The sequence below is a fragment of the Pteropus medius genome, unplaced genomic scaffold (assembly GCF_902729225.1).
Source record: "Pteropus medius unplaced genomic scaffold, Ma_sr-lr_union100, whole genome shotgun sequence".
Lineage (NCBI taxonomy): Eukaryota > Metazoa > Chordata > Mammalia > Chiroptera > Pteropodidae > Pteropus > Pteropus medius.
In genome coordinates, this window is record NW_024342474.1 from 5,341,896 (window position 1) to 5,366,678 (window position 24,783).

The 24,783-nt window shown below is 40.1% G+C and overlaps 1 protein-coding gene across 7 annotated transcripts in view; it reads right to left on the reverse strand.

Moving 5' to 3' along the window:
- Window positions 1-24,783, reverse strand: part of PPM1H (protein phosphatase, Mg2+/Mn2+ dependent 1H) — a 261,613-nt gene that overhangs the window by 211,789 nt on the left and 25,041 nt on the right. The gene's annotated exons all lie outside the window — the stretch shown is intronic.

Sequence of the window (24,783 nt, forward strand, 5' to 3'; positions counted from 1 at the left end):
TGTTACTTTGAGCCAAATATAGAAGGCACTCCCCAGACACTACTGTAAAACCTTTCTAAGCTATTACCAAGACTTGGCACCTGAGAAACTGGGACACATATGACTCAAGTCTGCCGAGAACCATTTCCTAAGGTCAGAGATTATTCCCTTAAGAAAGCCCAAGACCAAAATTTAGACATTCTCACCTACGTAGGCATGCTTTCAAATGTCTCTTTTTCAAAGAAAATTAGGATGGCATTATCTCAAGAAAAGCATAAACACATTTACATAGCTTCTGTGCTTTAAGAATAAAAAGTAAACTGCCTTGCCATTGGCAGTTCCAATACTGAACCATATAACACTTGAACAGTCACCCTTGGATTTCTACAAGATGAGAAGTGAGGATTGGAAAGAACAGGTAGGATTGGGAGGGAGTCACAAAAGCTCACACCCAGACCACAACTATTCTGACATCTGTCCTCTGCAAAAGGGCAAGGGTCCTAACTGGCCATAGCTGAGTGCCCACAGGCACTGCCCCAGGGGAGGTGATGGCCACTGAGTACTCAAACATTGGTGGGATCCTCTTTTTCATTTATATACAGGTTCCAGCCTGGGAGAAGTCTTATTGTTTCTTGCGCAGAGGCCATTGTTTTTGGTCATACACCCAATGAGTGGTAAAGCTTAGGTTGGAAGTTCTCAGACAACACAGACATGACCCTAGGGCATGCAATTCTAAAACAGAAGAGTGTTCACGAAGTCTAGAAGCTCTGATTAAGCAATCCACAAAAAAGTCCTAATGAAAAGAAAAGTGAATGTTGCCATGGAAACCGATGAGGGTGTTGATTTTAATCATTCATGCTAAAAGCAAGGAAAGCACCGAACCGAAAGCAAATAACTCGAAGGAAAAGCATTTAGGGTGAACATAGGAGGATGGCGTGGACAGGTATGTTCAGCCAGGAATCCAAAGGCTAGAATGAACTGGGGATTTCAGAAATTTTATATACAACAAAATTAGGCTCTTGGGGGTAGGTCTTTTGTTAAAATATTATTAATGTTTTTAAACAGCAAAATCGAAGAAGGGGCATTTCTGGTATTTGGTGTTAATGAAACTTATTTTTGACTTATTTAAAGACAATTTTCTTCAGACAGAATAACAACATTGCTAGGGTACAGTGGAAGCCCAAGGTGAATAAAAAGATTGTAAAAGAGCTGGTTCAAAATAGGTTCAAGTCACCTTGCATGTTTTTATCCTTTATTCTAACAACTTGGAAATGTTATTGCTGATTAACTGTTGAACTTTTAAGGAAGAAATCAGAAAAAAAATGGGCTTCATTAAGGTCTCTGAGAAACTTCTCAGGATATTCTTACTGACCAGAGGGGAACTTGGGTAGAACAATATGAAGAATTAATGAACATGTTCAAAGCATGCTGATGAGTACCCGGCTTGAGGAAGAGAGTGGGGTGCTGACTTGTTCTGCACTCAGCCTGACAAATATGATCTTATATTTGGTGAGAGGTGAAGATGAATTTCCTGTCCTGCTGAATCAGGATTTGATCGTCTTTACAGGCTGCAGAAATAAAACAGAAATAAAAGGTCTGAACTTCAGTTGTTAAAAACGGAACAGATACAGGAAGGACAGCAGAAACAAAGGAGATGCTAATTAAACAATCAAGAAAAACAAAGCTAAACCACCCTCTCAAGGTCTTACCAAGACAAGTAAGTTCAGTATGCCAGTCTCAAAACCTCAAGTGTGACCTCAGGCTCCAGTGAAAAATGGTTTAGGAAGATGAGATGGTGACCCACAATCTTGCTCTATTCAAGGCAAATCAGGCCATTTGTTGAATGATGTATTCAGTGCTTTATGCCACTGCTATAGACTGAATATGTGCGTCCCCCTAAAATTCACACGTAGGAATCCTAACCCTCAGTGCGATGGTATTTGGAGGTGGGGCCTGAGGAAGGTGATTACATCCTAAAGGTAGAGCCTTTGTCAATGGAACTAGCATCCTTATAAAAGAGAGATCTCAGGCAGCTCCCTCGATCCTTCCTCCACATGAGGACAGAGAGAAAAGGTAAATGGTTATCTATGAAACAGGAAGTGGGATCTCATTGGACACCACACCTGCTGGAGCCCTGACCATGTACTTCCCAGCCTCCCAAATTGTGAGAAATAAATTTTTATTGTTTAAACCATCCAGTTTATGGTATTTTTCTTATGGCAGCCCGAGCTAAAGCATCTACCCACAAAAGGAATGGGAAAGGACTAATGTATGAAGGCAAGTAATCAAGATGGTGATAAGACTTAAAAACATGTTCCACAAGGTTGTTCAACTCAGAAAAAAAGAAAAAAGCAGGCAGGAGAATTGTCTGTCCTGGAATGATGTGCTGTCATATGGATGAGGGTGTATGCAGGACCTTGCCTATATGTCTCCAAAAGGTAGAACAAGCTTTAAGACCAGAAGCCAGCTGTCCGAGGTAAAACGGGGTGGCCCCGCAGTCTGAATTCACCATTGTATAAGGTTCCAATGGGGGCTAGGTGCCTCTTAACAGGAATAATGCAGAAAAGAATGGTCAGATTTGGATACCCATGGCAGTCACTTGCAAACTCGACATTCTGTTATATAAGTTCAATAACTCGTTCCTCAGTTGTGCCCAGTTGCCTGCAGGCACCAAGTCTGATGATGTAATTGCCACCTACCTTTTTTTTTTTAGCACATATTCACATGCTACGGCTTTCCTTTAGCAAAGTATCGGGGTGAGCCTCGGTCAACCCTTACACCTATTGTGACTAAAAGTTTAAGTTCTTTCTGCTCATACAAACCTGCTGTCATCCAGTTTATTTCTTGCAGTCTCTTATGTCAGAAAGGGGTGTATGGTGTTTCCTGACCTAAACGATGTATATTTTGCTCTGATTAGAAATATAGTCTATGCTCAGTCTGAGACAACCATTCTGGAGGCGTATACTTGGCCAAATCTTTTTAAAACTTGGCAGTGTCTTCCTCCCAGGACTTAACATACTGTGTGAGCAGCCTGCTATTATGGGCTATTCTTGTGGCTGTTGTGTTCACAGATGCACTGGGCTTCTTGGCTACTGAACACAGACTAGGAGATACGATTAGCACATCCTCATGCAGTGAAGCACTAAACACTTTTCACAGAGAATGGCTGCCCCTCCTCCACGAAGTGGCCAAGGCTCCCAGCATTGGCTTCTGTCACTGCCAGAGTCAAGCCTTCGGCCTCACCCCTCACTACTTATCTGTTCTAAGATCTTCTTTTCATGAACTGTGACAGCCCCTCACACAAACACACATACCTCTGGTCATGCCTTTCAGTCTGAAATGCCTTCCTTACCCCTTTCCCCCAACCCTGTGGAGGTGCTCAGCTCACAAGCCCTCTCCTCTATCATAACGTACCCCACCTGCTTCTGTTCTCCCCGTGGGTCTATTCCAAAAGAACTAAGGCTTCTCTGGCAGAGCTGTTATTGTCTGTCTTGGCCCATGGCTGCATTTCCAGCCCTTCATCCAGAACTTGGACTACAGCAGGCTATCAATAAACATTTATTGCATAAACAAATAATTTCCAAAAAATTAGCCAACCGCCGTCCCCCCCCACCCCGATTATAAGCTCCTTGAGGACAGAAAGCATTTTGTTCCAAGGTACGGAATAATAACAGTAACTAACATCAATTGAGCTTACCATGTGCCAGGCACTCTGCTAAACACTATGTGAACTATCTCCTTTAATTTCTCCCAGGTACACATGAATTATATGTGATTATTCTCGTTTTGTGATAAAGCAACGGAGAGCAATGGAGTCTTTGGGAGGTTAAGGAACTTGCTTAAGTTCTTGATATTGGTTAAGTAGCACAGCTGAGGTCCAGTCCCAAAGCCTAGACTACCTGGGCATAAAGAGGTGTCTGACATAAGAGATTATAATCTGAAAGCACTGTCTGCTCCTGTGCCTAGTACAGCCACCTGGGGGAAGGAATGATTCACATCCACGTGTTCACAGAGTGAAACCGCACAGAACATACAAGAATGGTTAATGGAGGCTTGCTCTACTAGACATTAAGTTCCCAGTCGAGACCATAAATCGATTACTATTATTTTGTCTCTGCAGGGATGCCAGCTCAGACATTTTAAATAAAGAGGAAGGAGTCAGTATGAAGCACTCAACTTTAATGTCTAAAGCTAAATTTTATTTAGCTTTCAGTACCTATTTCCTGTGTAAAAATGTTACCTGAAGGCAGAAAAATGTCCTTTATCTCCTCCTCAGCTTTATCAAGGGGCGTCACATACTGTGGGGATGGAAAGATACTCAGGGCTCCATTGGAGAGGAAAACCTCAGAGGAAATAATAGATCACAGTTTGAGTGCTTGTTGTGAAACAGCTGGTTTCAATTTGATGTTATTTTTGCTTCTACTCAAGACGGAAGTAGCTTTAACACTTGATGCTTTGGTTTTTAAACTGTTTTGAGGAACCCTGGTGTTCCCAAGAAGGGTCTCAGGGAAGGGTGGTGGCTGGAGGGTGGAGGTTAGAGTTTCAAGAAAGATTCATTTGAAATAATGGTTCTGCTGTTTAAAATGAAACAAGACTAAAAACCATTACTCTAGAAGTATCTGTATAGTAAAACTGTTTTCTTATTAGTATCAGCAGGTGGGCTCTATTCTGTTGGAAGCCAACCTTTAATACGCTAGAGCAGGGGTCCTCGAACCCCGGGACCGCAGACTGGTACCAGTCCATGGCCTGTCAGGAAACGAGGTGCTCAGCAGGAGGTGAGCATCAGGAGAGCGAGGGAAGCTTCATCTGTATTTGCAGCCGCTCCCCAGTGCTAGCATCACTGCCTCAGCTCCACCTCACATCATCAGGCATCGAACTAGTCCATTTGTACCAACTTCTTGCCCTCTTGGCAGGGTAGGATGGGGAAATGGACTGTTCTAATGAGTCACCATTTAGGAGGAAGTGTTTCTTTCACTGTTTTCCTTCCCTATCCTCCTCAGGAGGCTGTGGTGGGTCTTCTCCCTCTCTACCTAAAATAGATATAAATGCTGTGATGAAACCAGGAATTCAATCCTGGCTGAACACTAGAATTTTCTATGGTGCTTAAAAATAGTATTGATGGCCAGGCTCCTCTGCAGACCAATTAAACTGGACTCTCTGGGGAGTGGGGTCCCACCTTGGGCATTTCTGAAGAACACCTCAGGAGACTGTGATGGGCAGCCAGGGTGGGAATCGGGATTCGACATCTATTCTAAAGTTATCTCTGCTAGAGGCAAATGGCCACAGGCCTGCCTGTAAAACGTTTATCAATGGAAGACTTTACTTTTCAAAACCTACCAACTTTAAAAAGAAACCTTTGGAGAATAAAATAAATTTTACCCTAATTTAAGCATGTTCCTTGATAAAAGTAGAGAGAGAAAACATGGTTAAAATGAAACAATTTGACACACACAAATTATGTATGTAATATACACCTCTGTGATATATAACTTAGAAGTACTTAGTAAAAAACAGACATCTTCTCAATAGATAGCAGACTAAGTTGTAAAACGCTTCTAAAGAAGCAAAAATAAATAAATTTGCAAAGATCAAGTTTGACTAGGATTATTGGGGAGGCATGCCCTTTTCATTTGGCTAATTCCTGAACCATTCCAGAGATCTTAATTTTGATTATTTCTTCTGTGAAGCCTTCCTGAAGCCCAAAGTTTGGATTAGGGGTTCCTCCCCCATGCCAGAGCCCCACTGGATTTGAGTTTGTAGTCCCTGGCCTGGAGGCAGCACAGAAAAGGCAGTTAGTGCACTTGAGGGAACACACTCCGAGTACCTGATGGCAGGCGTGATTGCTCAGGTCACAGCTCTCCATTCCACTCCCTCTGCACCCTCCTCTGACCATGGATCAGCTGTGACGTCAGCCTCATGTGCTCCTCCACCCAGGCAGGGAAGAGCGAAATGTGCCATTCCTGCAGACTATGAAGCCACAATCCTTTCACCCATCTGTCTGCATTCAGCACCACCTTGGGATGTTTCTAGATCAGCCTCTGTTTTGGCTCCACTTCCCTCCTCAGCCCCTTGGTGTGGCCATTCCCTGTTCCAGGCTCTCTCCCTGATGTTCCTAGATGATCAGTGTAGCACTTGGTTCGAACTACCATGCTTATGCTGAAGACCCACCACCCGTGTCTTCAGTCCAGACACTGAACTCAGATTTATGAATGGGATACGTGATGGTCTGCAGCACTTCAGAACCTCAGCAAGTCACAAGTAAATTCATTATTCCTCTCAACCTCAGATGTTCTTTTCTTCCTCTTATAACACTGATCTCGGTTCATCTAACACATGTATTCACAGAGTCGCCCTAATCAGAAAACTGGGTGTCACCTGCAGTGGCTTTGTGGCATCAATTTGACCAGGCTAAGGCTAAACTATGTGCCCTTTTCTAGTATGTTAACACGGGCTACAAGAAAGAGTCTCTCATGAGAGTTGGAGGATTGAACGGAGGCAGAGCCATCCTGGAGCACATACCCATTCTCCCAATTATTTGATCCAACACATCCAAATGCTATTGTGAAGGGATTTGGCAGAGGTAATTAAGTCCCTAATCAGTTCACTTTAAAGGAGATTATCCTGGTAAGCTGACTTCATCAGGGGAGAGAGGGAGATGGGGAGAAAGGAGAGAGAAAAGGAAGAGGAAGGGAGAGGGAGTAGAGAGATAAGAAGGGGAGAGGAAGAGGGGGAAAGGAGAAAAGTGAAGGAGAAAAATGAGGGGAAATAGAAAGTGCGGGAGGAAGGTAAGGGAGGAAAAAATGGAGGGAAAAGGGAGCAACAAGCTTCAGCTTGAGCCTATGGGGTTCCAGCCTGCTTAGCCAGCCCTCCATTGCCTAAGCCAATTCCTTATAATAAATCATAAACATAAACACAGCACACACACACACACACACACACACACACACTCATAAACCCACCTACTTGTTCTGCTTCTCTGGTTGTACCTTGACATCAACCCTACTTCTTCCTTCTTCTGCCTCACTCCAGCCCAAATCAAGTTGATTCTCTCCCCTGAAGAGTTCTCTGATTCAATTCCCTGTCTGTTTGGCAAATGCTAATCAATCCTCTGAAATTCAACCTAAATGGCTCTTTTGTGGAATTCTTCACTTAACCCCTCTGAGAGAATGTCCATATTACATTTTTTTTCCTATGAGCGACCACTAAAATTTATACTTTCTGAGGTCAGGAACTATTTTTTGTTAGTATCACATTGCCTAACCCTGAGCCTAGTATTGTAGAAGAAAAGAAGTTTCACTACCATCCCTCTTTGTCCATCAGGCTCACTTCTGCCTACCTCTCTTTCAGCTTCCCACTCAGACAAGCAAGGGAGGAGGAGATCCTGCTGATTTGTTTCCTCTGAACACATGTCAATGACAGGCCACCATTATCAGTCATGGTGCCTTGCCATTGGGTCTTATGAAGCAGGAGTTCATGACTCCTAGCTGAACTAGTACTGTCCCCATTCCATTACCTCTGGTTCCATGAGGCTGGGTAGCTAAATGAACAGAGCGCCCCTTTGATAAACACTGCCATCTCTCTCCACAGTCACACCTGCCTAGGCTGATCTCAACATTTAATCTGAAGCTAACAGCCTTTATTCTGACTCAGTGCTGGGGCACTGGATGCCGTTGAAGCATCTAATCAAGTAGAATTCTGATTCTCATGGTAGAAAGCCTTCCAGAGCCTCAGAGTGGGGTGTAGGGACTGGCAGGGCACACGATGGGCATTTTTGGATAAATTCCATCAAAATAGTGCCCAAATCCCATCCTTTATAAGCAAGACAATAGACGATGTTTGAAAAGACTGAACTGCTAACACCAAGAACAACATACTAGGGACAAGAAGGCCTAGATTCCTACCATGACAACCCCAAAGCCCCTTACACAGCTTTAACTAATAGTCTACACTTTGTCATCTGTGAAGTGACTGCACTGAGAATCAGGTCACTACCATGGTTATATGGTAGTTTGATTACTCACAAATTTCTTGCTAGGCCCCCAAACAAAAATTCAGAGCACAGGAGTTAGAGCCAGCAGGAGATGTTTCTTCACATAATTGCATCCTTCTCAGACAGCTGGATCCTGTGCAGTCAGAAAACGAAAAAGGACAACAGAGCCCGAGGCCAGTTTCTTAGACTCTCAGCATCATGTTGCAGCTCCGCATGCACATGACACCTGGCACATGACACATCCCTTTGACAGAGGTAGGACCTAATGGACAAAAGAACACCAAATCCTGGAGTGAATCACATCACAATGTTAATGTGACAAAACCTGAACTCAGATGTTCAGATTATACCCCCTACCCCTAATCGATGAGATGAAATCCTTCAATTACAGACACTTGATTTTCACAAGTTGGTTGCTTATCATGAAATATCAGGAATAAATTCATCTTATCAGGAATGAGAGCATTAAAGGATCATATGTCTGGGTTAGATCCTAGAACAGAAAAAGGACATGAGCAGAAACTGGTAAAATCTAAACAAAGTCTATACTTTGGTTAATAGTATAGCACTGTATTTGTTTTCTATTGTTACATCACAAATTTTCACAAAGCAATACACTTTTTAAAAAATCTAAAACAACACAGATTTATTATCTCAGAGTTTCTATGGATCAGAAGTCCAGGCACAGTATGGCTGGATGTCACAAGGCTGAAACCAAGGTGTCAGTGCGCTGTGGTTCTCCTCTGGAGATCAGGGTCCCCATTCTGAGCTCACTGTTGGCAGAACTCAGTTCCTTGCAGCTGTACGACTGAGGTCTCTGTTTTCTTGCTGACTATTGGTTCCAGGTCCTAGAGGTCATCTTCATATCCCCTTCCATAAGCACTTTACAACAGGGCTATTTGCTTTCTTCTAGGCCAGCAAGAGTGTGGCTGCTGCTGCTGCTGCTGCTGCTACTGCTTAAGTTTCCTAAGGGCTCATCTGAGTAGGCAGGCCCACCCAAGATAATCTCCCTTTTGTATACTCAGTCAATTGATTAGGGATCATAGTTACACCCGCAAAATCCCTTTTACCATGTAATGCATCATAATCATAGTGTGCTATTCCATACTATTCTCAAGTCCTGCCCACACTTAAGGGAAGGGGATGATGATACAGGACACATGTACCAGGGGCAGGAATCTTGGGACCATCTTGCAATTCTGCCTACCACGGGTACATACCAGTGTTAATAGTTTTGATAATTGTACTGTGATTGTGTAATGTTAACAACAGGGGAAAAAGGAAAACTCTGAAATACTTCTGCAGTTATTCTCTATCTGAAAAGGAAAAACTTAAAAACATGAAATAAAAATAATGCATTTTGAGACAATACAATTTGCAAATCCATAATGTCCTATTCTATACCCTGTACTGTTATGTTGCATGTACCAAAAAGGAAAGAGTTGCACCAGGGCTATAAAACTTCTCTAAAGTCACATACCAAATCAAATTGTTGGGATAAGAATCACAGAGCACCACAATACTACTTCCTTATCTTCAAATAAAGGTGAATGGTCCTGAATTTAAGATAACCCATACAAAACGGCTATGTGAAAAGTCTACTGTATACCTGCAGTCAATACTTATGTCAACTCCAAAAGCTTCCCATTAATGAACAGTCTTTGTTTAGCCCAGCTTCTTTTATGTGTCACCATCATTGTCTTTGGGCCTTCATATCTCATATAGCTCCTGACAGTCTATCACTATTACTGTCTTTATCAAGCATCGCATTACACACATGTGCACAACATTGTCTCTGTGTAACTTCTGAATGCCAAATCTCTGTTATCTGGGGATATCTTCTGCAGTTAACTAACAAAACCATGTGTACTTATACGATCAAAGGACAATGCTATTTTGTGTATTTTAGATATGCACAATTTCACATAACTGAGTAATCTGATTAAAGTCATAGGGTTGGAGAAGTATTGTATTTTTAACATAAACAGCATAAATTGAACAATATCACTAAAAGTATATAGTCATTCTGTGGGAAGTATCCACACCCCCCACTCACAGAGATATTTATCGATGCATAAAACCTCACTTTCTAACCTTGCTGGCTAAAAGATGTTACTAGAACTGTCAATCAAAATGAAGAAACAACCAATTCATAAAACTTTTAAAAGTTCATCCCCAAAATATTTTCTCAGAAGTGACAAATTTGGGTTAGCAAAAGCTCATCACAAATATTTTATCATAGAAATGCTTTTAAATAGTTGTAACATACAGAATATTTGGGATTTTTTAATCTTCACGAATTCCATTTATATAGACCTAGAGGCAGAGAAAGATCAGCAAGGTCACAAACTGCTGAAATAGGCTTTGTCATGGTGGTTTTGATTTGAGGGATCACATTGGCATTTTGAAAGGGAAGGTCAACTCATTAGTAGACTAGAGGAGAGAGACAGAGAGACCCGACTGTCTACACAAAAGTGGCTAGCTGAGCCAGAAATAATACGTACTCTACGGAAGGGCAGGAAGTAAAACACCGAACTGGCCTAAGAATGAGACTGTTCTAGGTACCGAGAACATCACACTGAATGAGACAAACAAGGACCGTGCTCTCATAGTGTTCGTCCTATTTATGAGAAAACAGACAATACGTAAACAAATAAATGAACGAGGTGATTTCAAATAATGGTTTGTGCAGCGAAGACAATACACGGAGACATGGAATCGCACAGAGGGATAGGCGGAGTTACACTAATTGTACATGGTGGTCACAATTGGTCATGGAAGGCCATGAAGAAGACATCTGAACTGAGACCTGCAAGACAAGGAGTCACCTGCCAGCGGAAGGTGAAAGCAGTGTTCCAGGCTGACGGGATAGCAACTACAGAGGCCTGAGGTGGAGGCAAGTTTGGTCACAGAACAGAAAGGGGGCTAGTGCAACGGGAGCCTGTGAGCCTCTGAAGTGGTCAGGAACCGTAACACAGGAGGCCTGGAAGCCACTGATAGGCTTTCAGCAAGAGCGACACAATCTAATAAACACTGCTAAAGATCATTCTGGGAGCTCGATGAAGAAAACGGAGTATGAGTGGATACTACAGGAACTAGCTAGAAAGCTATGTTAGGAGTCCAGAAGAAGGAGGTCTTGCACAATGAAGACGTGGAGAAGGGGATGCTTATGGGATGTATTTTAGAAGCAGAGCCAAAAGAATGTACTAATAGGGGATGGTGGTGAAAGGAGGACAGAGCACAATGCCCGAGTATGTTACTTGATCATCTGGGTAGATGTTGGGGCCATTTACTAAAATTTATAAAATGGAAGGAGGGGCAGGATTTAGGGGCGAGGAAACAGAAAGAGGCATTGGAAACCTATAGTTCTGCCCTTGATGAGGAAGCCAAGAGGAGGAGTCAAGTGGCTGTTTCCTTAAGGGTTTGGGGCTCAGGCCTGGAATAATTTAGAGGTCATCTGCATATGAGTGGTATTTAGAGACAATAGAGTAGAAAGTCAGGTTGATCAAAAGAGGAAGAGTCAGCAAAGGAAATATTCTAAGTAGCATTTTAGTAAGGGAGAAAAAAACAGGAGGCTGTTGCTGCAAAAGCCAACATAAGAACAGAATGTTTCAAAGAGGGAGTGGTCCACGGGTCACAAACTGCTAAGAACTCATGCAGAGACTGCTGTATTTTGCAATATGGTGGTCACTGGTGACATTATGAAAAGGAGTTTCAAAGGCTAGTTAGTGAGAAAGTTTAGAGAAGGTGGAGAAAAGAGAACAGAATATACGGAAAGAGAATCATGATTTACAAATAACTTTTGAAACATTTATTTATTTCATTTAATCCTCCAGTTAAGTCCACTACACAACTAAGAGGTTATTCGCCAAAAGCCTTTTAAGTGATGCAAGGTGATACATACAATGAGGATTAGAAACCCACAATGAGATTCCAGAACCCGCGTACTTCAACACTAATGTGGAATTTCAGGAGTTGAATATGGCATGAACAAGGGTTTGTAGTGACCTATGCTCATGGTTTTCAAACTAAACTACCCAGAATCTCTCTAGCAGCGCCCTTTTAGAAACCATGGCCCAAACTGCTGACAAGAGTTCATTGCCTGGCCACATGCAGCCTCAACCTACATCCATTCTGGAACTAGAATTTCAAAATCGAAAGGTTCTCAATATTGAAGAGTCTTGTTGAGATATCAGTTCTTCTCAACTCAATCTATAGATTCAATATAATCCCAATCAAAACCTCATCAAGTTTTTTGTGGACACAAACTAATTTTAAAGTTTATATGGAGAGGCAAAAGACATAGAATAGCCAATCCAATATTGAAGGAGAACAAAGTTGGAGAGCTGACGCTCTCTGACTTCAAGACTTACTATAAAGCTACAGTAACAAAAATAGTGCAGTATTGGCAGAAGAACAAACAAGTAGAATAATGGAACAGAATAGAAAGCCAAGAAAGAGATGCTCATTTATACTGTCAGCTGATCTTTAACAAAGGGGCAAAAACTAAACAATGGAACTAAGGTAGTATTTTCAACAAATGGTGCTGGAACAACCACATATACACATGCAAAAAAAAGAAAAAATGAATCTAGACCCAGAGCTTACACCCTTCACAAAAATTAACTTAAATGGGTCACGTAAAATGCAAAACTATAAAATTATAAAACTCCTAGAAGTAACATAGGAGAAAATCTAGATAACCTTGAATTTGGCAATGACATTTTAGATACAATACCAAAGGGCACAATCAATGAAATAAAGAATTGATAAGCTGGACTTTGTTAAAACTGACAATTTCTCCTCTGCAAAAGACATTGTCAAAGAACGAGAAGAAAAACCACAGGCTGCAAGAAAATATTTGCAAAACATATATCTTATATAGGACTGTTATCCAAAATATACAAGGAACTCTTAAAAGTCAATAATAAGAAATAATTTAAAAATGGACCAAAGACCTTAACACATTATCTCACCAAAAATTATACAGACGGCAAAAAAAATCATATAAAAGGTGCTCCACATCATGTGTCGTCAGGGAAATGCAAATTAAACAATAAGATACCACTACACATTTATTAGAATGGTCAATATCCTGAACACCGATGACACCAAATGCTGGTGAGGATGGGGAGCAAAAGGAACTCTCGCTCACTGATGGTGGGAATGCAAAATGGTCCAGCCACTTTTGGAACACCACTGGGTGGTTTCTTGAAAAACTGAACATACTCTTACCACACCATCTAGCAATCACAATCTTTGGTACCCCATATAGTTGAAAACTTATGCCCACATAGAAATCTGCACACAGATGCTGATAGCAGCTTTATTCATTACTGTCAAAACTTGGAAGAGACCAAGATATCCTTCAATAGGTAAACAGATGAACTGTGGTACATTCAGACAATGCAATATCATTCAGAGCTAAAAGGAAATGAGCTATTAAGCCATGAAAAGAAAGGAAGAAACCTTAAATGTATGTTATTAAGCGAAAGAAGTCAATCCGAAAAGGCTACGTATTGAATGATTCCAACTATATGACATTCTAGAAAAGGCCAAACTATGGAGACAGTAAAAGATCAGTGGTTGCCAGGAGCTAAGGGGTAAGGAGGAATGAGTCGACAGAGCACAGAGGATTTTTAAGGGAGGGACGCTATTCCGTATGATACTATAATGGTGGCTAGATGTCATTATACATTTGTCAAAACTTATAGAACGTACAACAGCAAGAATGAACCCTACTGCAAACTATGAACTTTGGGTGACAATGCTGCATTAATGTACATTCATCAGTTATAACAAATGTACCACTTTTGGGAGGGGATGCTGATAATGGAGCAGGCTATGAATGTTTGCTGGGAGTATGTGGGAAATCTCTGTACCTTCCTCTCAATTTTGCTGAGCCTAAAACTCTTCTAAAAAACAAAGTATATATTTTTAAAAGGTGACTGAGCAATTACCATTTGCAGACATTGCTGTGAAAACAATGAGGATGTTTTAGTGGCTCCTGAAAAGTAAATCCACCATTAACAACTAAAGCTTTCACACCTTATTTTGATTTTTAATCTTTCAATAGTTATTCCTGGAATCTATACAATACCCTCAGAACTTAAATGATTAGCTGGGAATATATAACATACATATATGAAACAGCAAGAAAATAAGTTTAATACTTAATTCCTTTAAGATTTGGCTGTTTGGAATTTGGAGCTTCTTTTTCCACAAAAGTGATATAAGTGCTTAATAATTTTGCACTTAACATACCCTCTCTGTGAAAATGCATTTTGAAATGCACATTGAAACTTGAATAGAAATCCTTCCATCATACCTAAACTGGAAACTCCCTGAAAGCAGCAACTTTTGGCTCAGTGCCTGGCATATTTACCCAGTCTAGGATGCAATCAATTTTAAGAGGAGCCATCAGTTTGCACAACACTAAGAAAAAATGCTGCCAAGTACAACACAATACTTTCTTGTCACTTAGAACTATTTTATAATTATTCAAAAAGCTTTTATATAATTAGATTTATTACATATCTCTCAAGTACTTACATTAAAAAAAAAAACAAACTTGTTAAGATATTCCTAACACATCTTCATATGCCGAGTTTGACTTTTCTGAATCATTTGAATCCGGTTGCTAATGTCCATTTTTTTTTCCACTTGATGCTCCACTGTTTTCTCCGGGACACTCTTCCAGCTGCCAGATACTCAATATGCCAATTTTGGGGCTGGTACTTTCCTGTTCTTATCAGATGTCACAACAGAAAGCTTTTCAGATAACCAGGACTTGTATCTTTGGTGATTAAAAGTGAAGCACACATGTGTGCACAGGCATGTCTTTGAGGAAGGACTTTTTCCTGGGAATTGTTTTGTAGTTTATAGTTAAATTATAGCTGCAACTTTCAGCCATCAGTAATTGTGCAAAGTATCACAGCAATAGGTACTTTTCATAGAGTATACTCAGACCTTTAGCACCTTTAACATTACAGAAAAATTTCAAAGCTTTTTAGAGAGTGCTGGATTTTATCAGCATTTCCTATCTGTCTAAACTCATTTTTCCTCAAACCACAAATCACTAGAAAATAAGCAGCTACGGCTCTAAGTTGGCAGGAAGTTTGATAAATTGATATTCTATGCCTCAACAACAGTCCTGTGCAACTTAGAAATTGGACACACCAGCCACTTATTGCTTTGAAATTCCTTTCATCTCTTTGAAGGGATTTACCAATCTCTCCTTTTTTTAAGTGGCATAATTTATCATCCAGAATGCAATACTTTTGCCATAACTCTGTAACACAGCTTTAGCTTCTTATCTTCTGTCTCATGTCCAGCAAAGCTCCTGGTTATTTCTTTGCAAAAAATTCTAACTGTGGTCATTCCTCTAACAAAAATTTGCTTCGCTGATATCAAATTTACATCATGCTGCTCTGTTTCTATGACTTTTTATGTACACAAGAACTTACTGTTTCAGTGTCAAATCATGATTCAATATTTTTGAAGAATTTTTATATGCAATTAATCTTGACATTTGTATTACCAACAATATACATAAACACAATTGCTACATCACATCTGCACAACCACGGGTAATGACAATAATGCATCAGTGCTGTCTAGCCAAAGGTGATCAGATGCTATCATAGTAAATGCATCCTGACTTCAGAGATGTTAAAACAAGGGAGGAGGCATGTGCATCTTAGAACTGATGGAACACAGTATCTGAGGCATACTCCTTTAATTCATGTAAAACATCATTTTCAAAGTCAGACACCAGAAATTCCTCCCATCCCTGTGTACACATGCTGCTCCTCCCATCAAGAGATAAATTCGCTCCCCCACTTTAATCTGAGTTAGTCTTGTGGCTTGCTTTCACCAAAAGAATGTGGCAGAGTCACATTTAGGGTTCCTGCTAGATTTCTCAGCTCAGCCCAGGAAACAGCCTCACTATAAATCTCCTTTCCCCGACTCCTATTCCTCACAAGCAAAGGAGCTAAGCTATCGCATATAATTAGCCTCAAATTGGGGGTCAGTAGCCACTTCTGCATTTCGTTATCTACAGATTCATAATGGATGCAAAATGCTTCCAAGGTTAAATAAATTATTATAGGTGTCTAAAATGAAGGTGAACTCTGTTTACTCTTTAAAACTGACTTATCCGTTTATCAAGGCAATGTTTTCTAAGTGAAGTAAGTTTGGAGCAGAAAGTCCTCCATGTACTTTTAATTAATTCTTAATTAGGAATGCCCATGTATGCTCTCCAAATGGGCAAAAATGTACAGTGCAGGGAGACAAAGAAAAGAAGGCACAGAACAGGAAAAACACACCACTCGTTTTTATGACTTTTAAATTTATCAAATGTTATAAACAGCTTTTAAAAATACCTACCTTTAGGGTGGTTTTCAAAACAGTAAGAACATACACAAATCATAGCACACTTACTTAATTTGTTCCTCTTTGTCCTTCCATGTTGCTAAGAGACTGTCTTTTTCAAGGCTCAAATACAGATATTTTTCCAAATTTAGAAAACAGGCAGACTTCAAAAAAGCTTCAAAAAGGCAGTCACTTAGAGGTAAAAATTTATTTGGCAATGATCAATCCATACTTCTCTAAACAACTTCCTGAAATACATTATTGAATGCTTGGGTAATTCATGCAAACTTCAAAATTTATATCTTATATGTGGCTTTCTTAGTTTATACACATTAAAATTTGCGATATCCCTTCACTCCTTACTGAAGTGAAAATAATAGGGAACCCAACCTCTGAATGAAAAAGAAACAGGCTTCCATTGGTTTTAAGGCAATTAAGAGGCCACTTGAAAGGCTTTGCACACATGATTTCTGATGAATGTTTAGGGCATGTTGATCACAATTAGGGATAAACTGTAACCAAAACATCAGTATGTGGAAGTGGGAAAGACAACTGAATTACGCACTGATGCATTATTAACGGAAATACACGTTATAACAATAATATTTTGTTCCTTAATTGAGAAATTGGGGCATACGCTATAACACATTGTTAAACATATAAATTATAGGATCATGGTAATGCAAAAGACTTTATTCTTTCCCTTAAAACTCTTGGGTGTACTTATATATTTGTTTACAGTTTATTAACCACCTGACAGCCAGGGGAAAGAAACAAAAAGGTAACAGGTTCCCCTAACAACTTAAAATCAAAAACCCCCAACATAACTGATTTTAGAATGTAAATCAATGGAGAAATGGTTGATTTTACAAGATGTTGACAGACAAGCCTTGGAGGCACACACCTCTCTCTAAAAAACAGGCAAGTACATAGGTATTGGAAGAGCTTTCATAGGCCTATCTACCACTACCCATGGTGAACCAGAAGGACAGGCCAGCTTTTCTGAGACAAATCAACAGCCTTTATTTGTATGTAAAACAACACAACCGTACTCAATTATGAAAAGGACAAAGCTCAGACAGCCTTGTACCCTAGCTAGCCCAATGCCCTACATGTATAAAGCACGCACAGGCTTCTTGGGAAACAGGTTAGCAGGACTTAAAATAAAATGAGTGTAGCCCCAATTCTGCCACTCAGGCAAGCCATTTCATTTCTCTGAATACTGATTTTCCTCATCTGGATAAGAGAGGAAAGATGTGTGTGGACAACATGTGGGGTCAGGGAAGAAGCTAACATATTTTGAGCATATCTTATATGGCTGGCCATTGTCCTTACATTGTCATCTAATCCTCACACCAGTTTTCAATTTTACGAAGAGGGAAAATAGGATAGGATTTAAACTCAGGTCTCTCTGGCTTCAAAGCATTAGTGCCCAACGGCCAGACTTACCTCATAAATTCTGTTTCCGGAGATGGAGGACAAAACTTGAGCATCCCCTTCTCAGTGCTCCCACATATTTCTATCTCTGCATGCTGTGATATCATTTCCAAGTCACATCTCAGATCTCATTCTCTTTAGCAAACTCTGGCCTTTTTGCCTCACCACCACAATCTAAACCCAGACGTGTGAGAGGGAGCAGAGTTTGCCACCCCAGGAAGGGAGCTGTCATCATAAATAACTATGAACTAGGTGTGGTAGACAGGAAGGAACCTAGCAAGTCTCCTTTGGTCAAAGTCCTCTCTGTGTCCTGCTATTAAAAATGGCCCAGCAAACATTTATTTGGCAAACATTTGCTTTTCTATCTTTATACAAATTGTTTTCCTGCCTTTTCAAGTCTCAAATCGCAACCTGCCTTTTCTTCTTAGCTCAAGATAGCATGTAAGCCTTAACTGCCCGATCTGCTCTCAGGTCTTATACTCTTATGAAACCCCAGTTTGTACATACATAATAAATCTGGACATTTCTCCTGTCAATCTGTCCTAAGTTAATTTGATTATTAGTCCAGCCAGAAGAACTAAAAGAGATAGGAGGAAAATTATTTTTTTTCCCCTCCATACATGCTCTTTGGTTTTCTCAGGGCTAGTGAAAATCCCACATCTACAGAGCACAGAGAACTTAGAGGCTACAAAATGTCAGCCAACCACCTCTCTTTCCACATAACCTAATCTCCTTTTGTGATAGGTAGTTAGCTCAGGACAGAACAGAGGAGACATCCTACTCTTGCAAGTTCGGTGCCTCCTAATGGCCTAATAGTAGTGGAGGGTTTTCTGTTGCACGATGAATATTAGTTTTGCTAATAACATAAGTCCCCAGTGGCGCCAGCCAAGTCTCCAAAGCCACTTTTCCAAAACCCTTAGGAGGTGAGTTTACATTTATAATAAAGGAATGAAAATTATCAGCGACTAAATCCAATTAGTTCTCATATTTCTATTTTTAAATTACTTGAATTAGAAGAAAAGATAGGATCACCAATAATGAAACTCGCTGCCTAGTTTCAGAAAAAGCCTGCCACGTCACAAACAAAATCTGAAGCAAGCCAAAGAGAAACCACAACAGTTTATGGCCTAGGAAACGGAGGCCTTTTGCTGATGGGAACTGCCAGCGGTACTTGCTCTGAAGTCACATATATCTTTATAGAAGTTGCCTCAACAAAAGTGCAACCACAGCAGTACACATACACTTAACATTAAGGGCAATAAGCTGAATTACAAGAGCAGAGCTACTCAACAAGTGACATACATCCTTAACATTCCTAACAGGTCAAGGAGATCCTTTCTATGCGTGCCATCCAATTGCAGCAGTCCTCCCTATCCATAATTTCATTTTCTATGGTTTATTATTCAAGGTCAAATTCCAGAAATAAAACAATTCGTATGCTTTAAATTGTGTCATCCTGAGTGGGTGATGAAATCTCACGCTGTCCACTCTGTCCCTCCTAGGACATGAATCATCCCTTTGTCCAGAATATCCACACTGTAGATGCTCCCTGCCCCTTAGTCACTTAGTAGCCATCTTGGTTCTCAGATCCAATGTGGCTTTAGAGCACTGCTCGTGTTCAAGTAACCCTTGTTTTCCTTAATAATGGCTCCAAAGCACAGAAGTAGTGATGCTGGCAATTCGGCTTGCCAAAAAGAAGCCGTAAAGTGCTTCCTTTAAGTGAAAAGGTGGCAGTTCTTGACTTAATAAGAAAAAAATCATATGCCGAGGCTGCTAAGATCTACAGTAAGGACGAATCTTCCATCCACGAAATTGTGAAGAAGGAAAAAGTAGTGTTAGTTGTGCTGTTGCACCTCAAACTGCAAACGTTACAGCTGCAGTGTGTGATAACTGCTTAGTTAAGATGGGAAAGGGATTAAATTTGTGAATAGAAGACATGAACAGAAAGTACATTCCGATGGATGGCAATGTGCTGCCCCAGAAAAGTACTGAGCCTGTAGAAGACTCCAGCAAGGGATCCCCTGAAACAGTGACCACATTCATATAACTTTTATTACAGTACATTGTTATGGTTGTTCTATTTTATTATTAGTTATTATTTTTAATCTCTTACTGTGCCTAATTATTAATTAAACTTTATCACAGGTATGTACGTATAGGAAAAAACAGTATAAAAGAGAAACCACAGGATTCGGTACTATTCATGGTCTAAGGCATACACTGGGGGTCTTAAAATGTATTCCCCATGGATAACAGGGGACTACTGCATTCACATGCTGTAAGGTGCTGTGGTAGTCCCTTGACAGGTAGGTCTGAGGAGACAGAGCCCCTGTTCCAGGCACCCCTGTGGCTCTTGCATGTCCTTCATCCATGAAGCTAGAGTGAAAAGTACAAGGAGGTTTCAATTCCAAATGAAGGCAAGGAGGGGAAGTTCTACAAGCTGCTAATTCTGACACAACTTAAGATTAGAATAAAATGGGATAATAAAAGACAATACAGAATATAATTATTTCGTGATTTGTTTACTTTAGAGAGTTCCTCACAAACCAATCCAGAAGGCTCAATAACTAAATATAAAATACTTTTTGAAAAAGTTTAGAATGTTTTTAAAAATTTACAAAGCAGAGATACTTTGGCACTGTTTGTGACTGACCAACACTAGAACATTTTCCGAACAAAGCACACAATGTCAGGACTCACTCCCAGCCCTCTCTGGCACAGCCTAGGAAGGACCAAAGCTAATGAGCTGTCCCCACCCCCCACCCTGGTGGCTGTCTACCTGGGTTAGCATCTTGACTTCCCATTGTTGGCTGAGGCTTTGGTCAAGCCATTTAACCTCTAAGAATCACTTACTTCTTCATCTACATGGTGACACTCCTGGTACCACAGAATTACTCTGAGAATTAATTAAGATAATATATATATATATATAATCCTTAACCCAGTCTCTGGAACATAGGAAGGGCTCAATACTGTCGATGCTCCAATTATCATAATAATTATTGTTACTTCTAAGAATGATAGAATGATAGTGGAAGTAAAACCAGAGAGGATCTACAATAGATTGGAGGACCCAGTCATATCTGAAATACCACTCATATCTGAAACAAGCCACAGCTGAGAGACAACCCTTGCACGACTATCTCTTCTGGCCAAAGAAGCATCTCCCCATCTAGTCTAATTAAACTAAATATTTGACCACCACTTTTTTATAGGGTACTTGTACAGCAACCAAATTGGTGGGCTTGAGGAAACAATCATACTGCTCATCATGGATTTTTCACTTTGCAAGGCAAATCTAAGGACAATTGTCAACCCTTCTCCTAAATAACACATAAACAGACTAGATAATACAGTGAAGAGTCAAGATTTATGGCCACTGCATTTCAAGCATCACCATAATCCCAGTCCTTCCCATTTGAAGTTAACTAGTACAATTGACTTAAGATATGTCTTCAATGATCAACCTCTGACAACCTCTGTAACGCTTTAAGATTGGGATAAGAACAGCTGGTGAAGAGGTGGAAGCATGTCAGTGACAAATACTCTAAAAGAAGAACACAGAGCTTGGTGATAGACAAAGCTACAGGAAGTGAAGCATGCTGTTGGTCCAGAAATATCCTGAAATATTATTTTAAGACTTCCACCTTTGAGGTAATCTCCTCCTCCATATCCTAGTGCTCTCATGACATCTGAAGGAAAGGGTAGGAAAATCACAATAGTGGATATAATGGATTCTAGTTAGGTAAAACTAGGCCTAAGAGACAGGTATCACTTAACAAGAATAAGAATTCTGTCCACATTTTAAGATGAAGCTGAATAGAAAATGATCGAGAATACCTACCCCCCCAAACCCCTCCAATGACAGAAAAAAACAAAACACTAACAATCAACTTTGCCTAAGATTTGCAAACTTGAATAGTACCAAGTAACCAGCATTGTGTCTAGATATCACTGCAGGAAACGAGGAGGGAGATCGGGGGGTGGGGGCGAGGGGGGAAGCAGAGTCTATGTATTGAACCCTTTCAAAAATATTACTTAAGAACTAGGTTATATATGAACAGTCAAAACAGATTTGCAAGAGGCCATCAATTTCTAGACAAGAACTGAGAAATGGAAGGGCAACTCCAAAATTCGGTGTACACTTACATGCTTATATGCAATCTATGTACTGAGAAATAACTTCCGAAAGGGTTTCTTTCTTCTGGCGTCACTCTGTAATAGAAAGTCTTAGTGGCTGGTGACATCTCATGGTATAAGAAGAATAGGGCATAAAAACATAATACAAACTTGAATTGGTTAAAATTGGTCACACAGTCACGACTTCAACTGAGTTATGTGCACTGCTGGTACTTCTCATGAGGAACTGAGATACCATAGAAAAAGCCTTCACAAAGGCTACACTCCATGCAGCACTGAAGCAGGAGGTGGTCGTGTGCTCACAAAGAGGCCATGCACACACAAAGGCCCACAAACAGAGAGCTGTGGGGTATAAAACTGATTATGACTACAGCAAATATTTGTTGTGTCATATTTTCTTGCAGTGCTATAACCAAATGTTAATGGGACCTAAGAAAGGAAAAAACTCAGCAGTAGACAAAGCTTTGCACCTTCTGTCATGATAAACAGGTGAAAGGATTGCTGTCAGATGCTTAACAAAAGTAAAGGCAGGAGAAGCTGCCTCCCTTGTTAATAGAGGAAAGAAATTCTAAAGCCACAGAGGTTGATGTGACCCATTCAGATGTCATCCAGGATCACTGGTCTGAGTACTGTCCTAGTTAAGGTTGCAGCATTTTTTTTTTCCTGACTAGTTTATAAAATAGTGTGTCTAAAATCGATGATGTTTTAGTATATGAAATGTTAATTTCTTGGAAAAATCTATTAAACCTATAAACTTAAAACATTTTCCAGCTCTGACCTAGATATAGTTTAATAGCCGCAAAAGCTTTTTGCCACCCTAGCAGCACTCACATGCACCCCTCAAGCAGCAGAGACAAACTCAGAGCCAGGCTTCCTGCATTCATATTCTGGCTGGGCCACCTACCAGTTGTTGTGACCCTGGACAAGTTACTTATCTTTTCTGGGCTTCAGTTTCCTCATCTAGTAAATGGGGATAGCAGTACCCACATCATAAGTGAATGAGACAATATTTGTAAACATCATGTAAGTACTTGTTACATAAAAATACCACCCAGATTTTGGTTTCAAGCTATTCCCCGATTCTTAGAAGGTAAACGATTACATATTTTGGGCAGGGAAAATTAAGGATGGGCAAGGCCAGAAAGGTAGGAGGTATTCGAGGAGGTCAGGGTTAGTGTTGAAAGGACAAAGCACTGGCCAAGATGGGACAACACGGGCATCCTAGACAGTAACACGATCCCAGTGTGAAAGGCAGCGTGATTTTATAATAACCAAATAAGAAAAGTTATACAACATGGTATTATGATGAGAAAGAAAGGAGTATCAGTTCAGTTTGTTTTTTTTTTTTTAAATAGAAGAGTGCTAAGTGTTTTGTTTCTTCTATTAAATATTTCTTTAAGTGGAGAAGGGTAAATTCAGGGAACTTAGTAATACTAGTCCTAACAAAGGCAGAGTATACTCTTAACAGGAAAGGCCTTAGCATACTTTATAACTGGAAGAAAGAAAACCGCCATGTGTTGAGATGATGAATTAGCTAAATGTTCTTAGAGATGCACTAACTGCAGACTTCATCCCTCATATCCTAGGAGATGATACCCTTAGATGGCCCCACCAATGGAGTAAGATAGTCATAAAGCATATGTAAGTTTCCATAATGCAAAAAGACCTGGCAACCATCAGTGTGACAGGGCAATGATGGTCCATGAAACATTGGCCAGCCAAAATTTGAAGACGAAAACATTCCAGAGGGAGCAGCATGCCTCAAAAAAACTAGAACCTGTATGGAAAGCATGGCTCCAAGTATTATTGATGTAACCAATGGAGGATAAATATAAAAAGGGGTCTAACCAGATGACCAGTGGCTTGAATTTGATGAACATAGAGATGACCATAAAAAACAATTGGCTGATAACTAGATCCTGTCACCTCAGCTGGACAGACTATTTTTCTGGGTCCGATAAGGTTTCTGTAATTGTGGCATTGTACTACTGTATCACTGTATCCCTTGGAAAGTATCAAAATGTGTACTGCTCTAACAGTAGAAGCTGACATATGTGGCTACAAATCTAGGAAAAGTAAACAAGCAAGTTCAAGAGCAATAAATAAACTCCCATGACACTGGAATTTTAGAACAAGTTAAAGTGTGTTATATGTTTCGTAACCGCTGGATCTTTGTGTGCCGTTTACAGTACTTGGAGTATTCAAAAGAATCATCATTGTAATTTAAAATGTTAATAGAAATTTAAGTCTATAATCATGTTTAAGTAAACTGAAGAACTGTCTAATAAATTAATTTTCAAAGTTTGATTTTAGGTATAAATTTAATAGGTTGAGCACTAAAATACATATAGAAGATGCTTCTCTCCATGAACAAAAGTACTTGTACAGTAAAGGATATAAAAAGCGGGTCACCAACAGAATGTCCAAAGGGTGTAAACTGTACTGTTACCCATGAAAAACTCTTCAGAAACACAGTAGTCCACTTCTTCCATTACAATGACCCCCAAAAGAAACAAAAGACAAAGGCAACAAAGATGAGAAAGAAACGCTACACAGTTGATAAGAGTTCTTCCATCATCTGTGTATTAAAAGTAGGACATGGGAATAATTGGAATCTAACGCAACTGGCTCGAGTCAGTTTGTCACATAAATGTAATCAGACATGAACAGCATGACAACAAATTCCTTCTCTTTCAGCTTTGAAATAGAATCTGAAATGATTAGGAATGCTAATGTGTCTAGAGAAATTAAATGCAACGGTGACGTAGTTTTAAATGTGGAGGAGGGTGAGACTGGAGCTGAGAAAAGCTCTGAAGATTCTACTGACCCATTTCTCCCTGAAGAAGAAAACAGATCACCTCCAA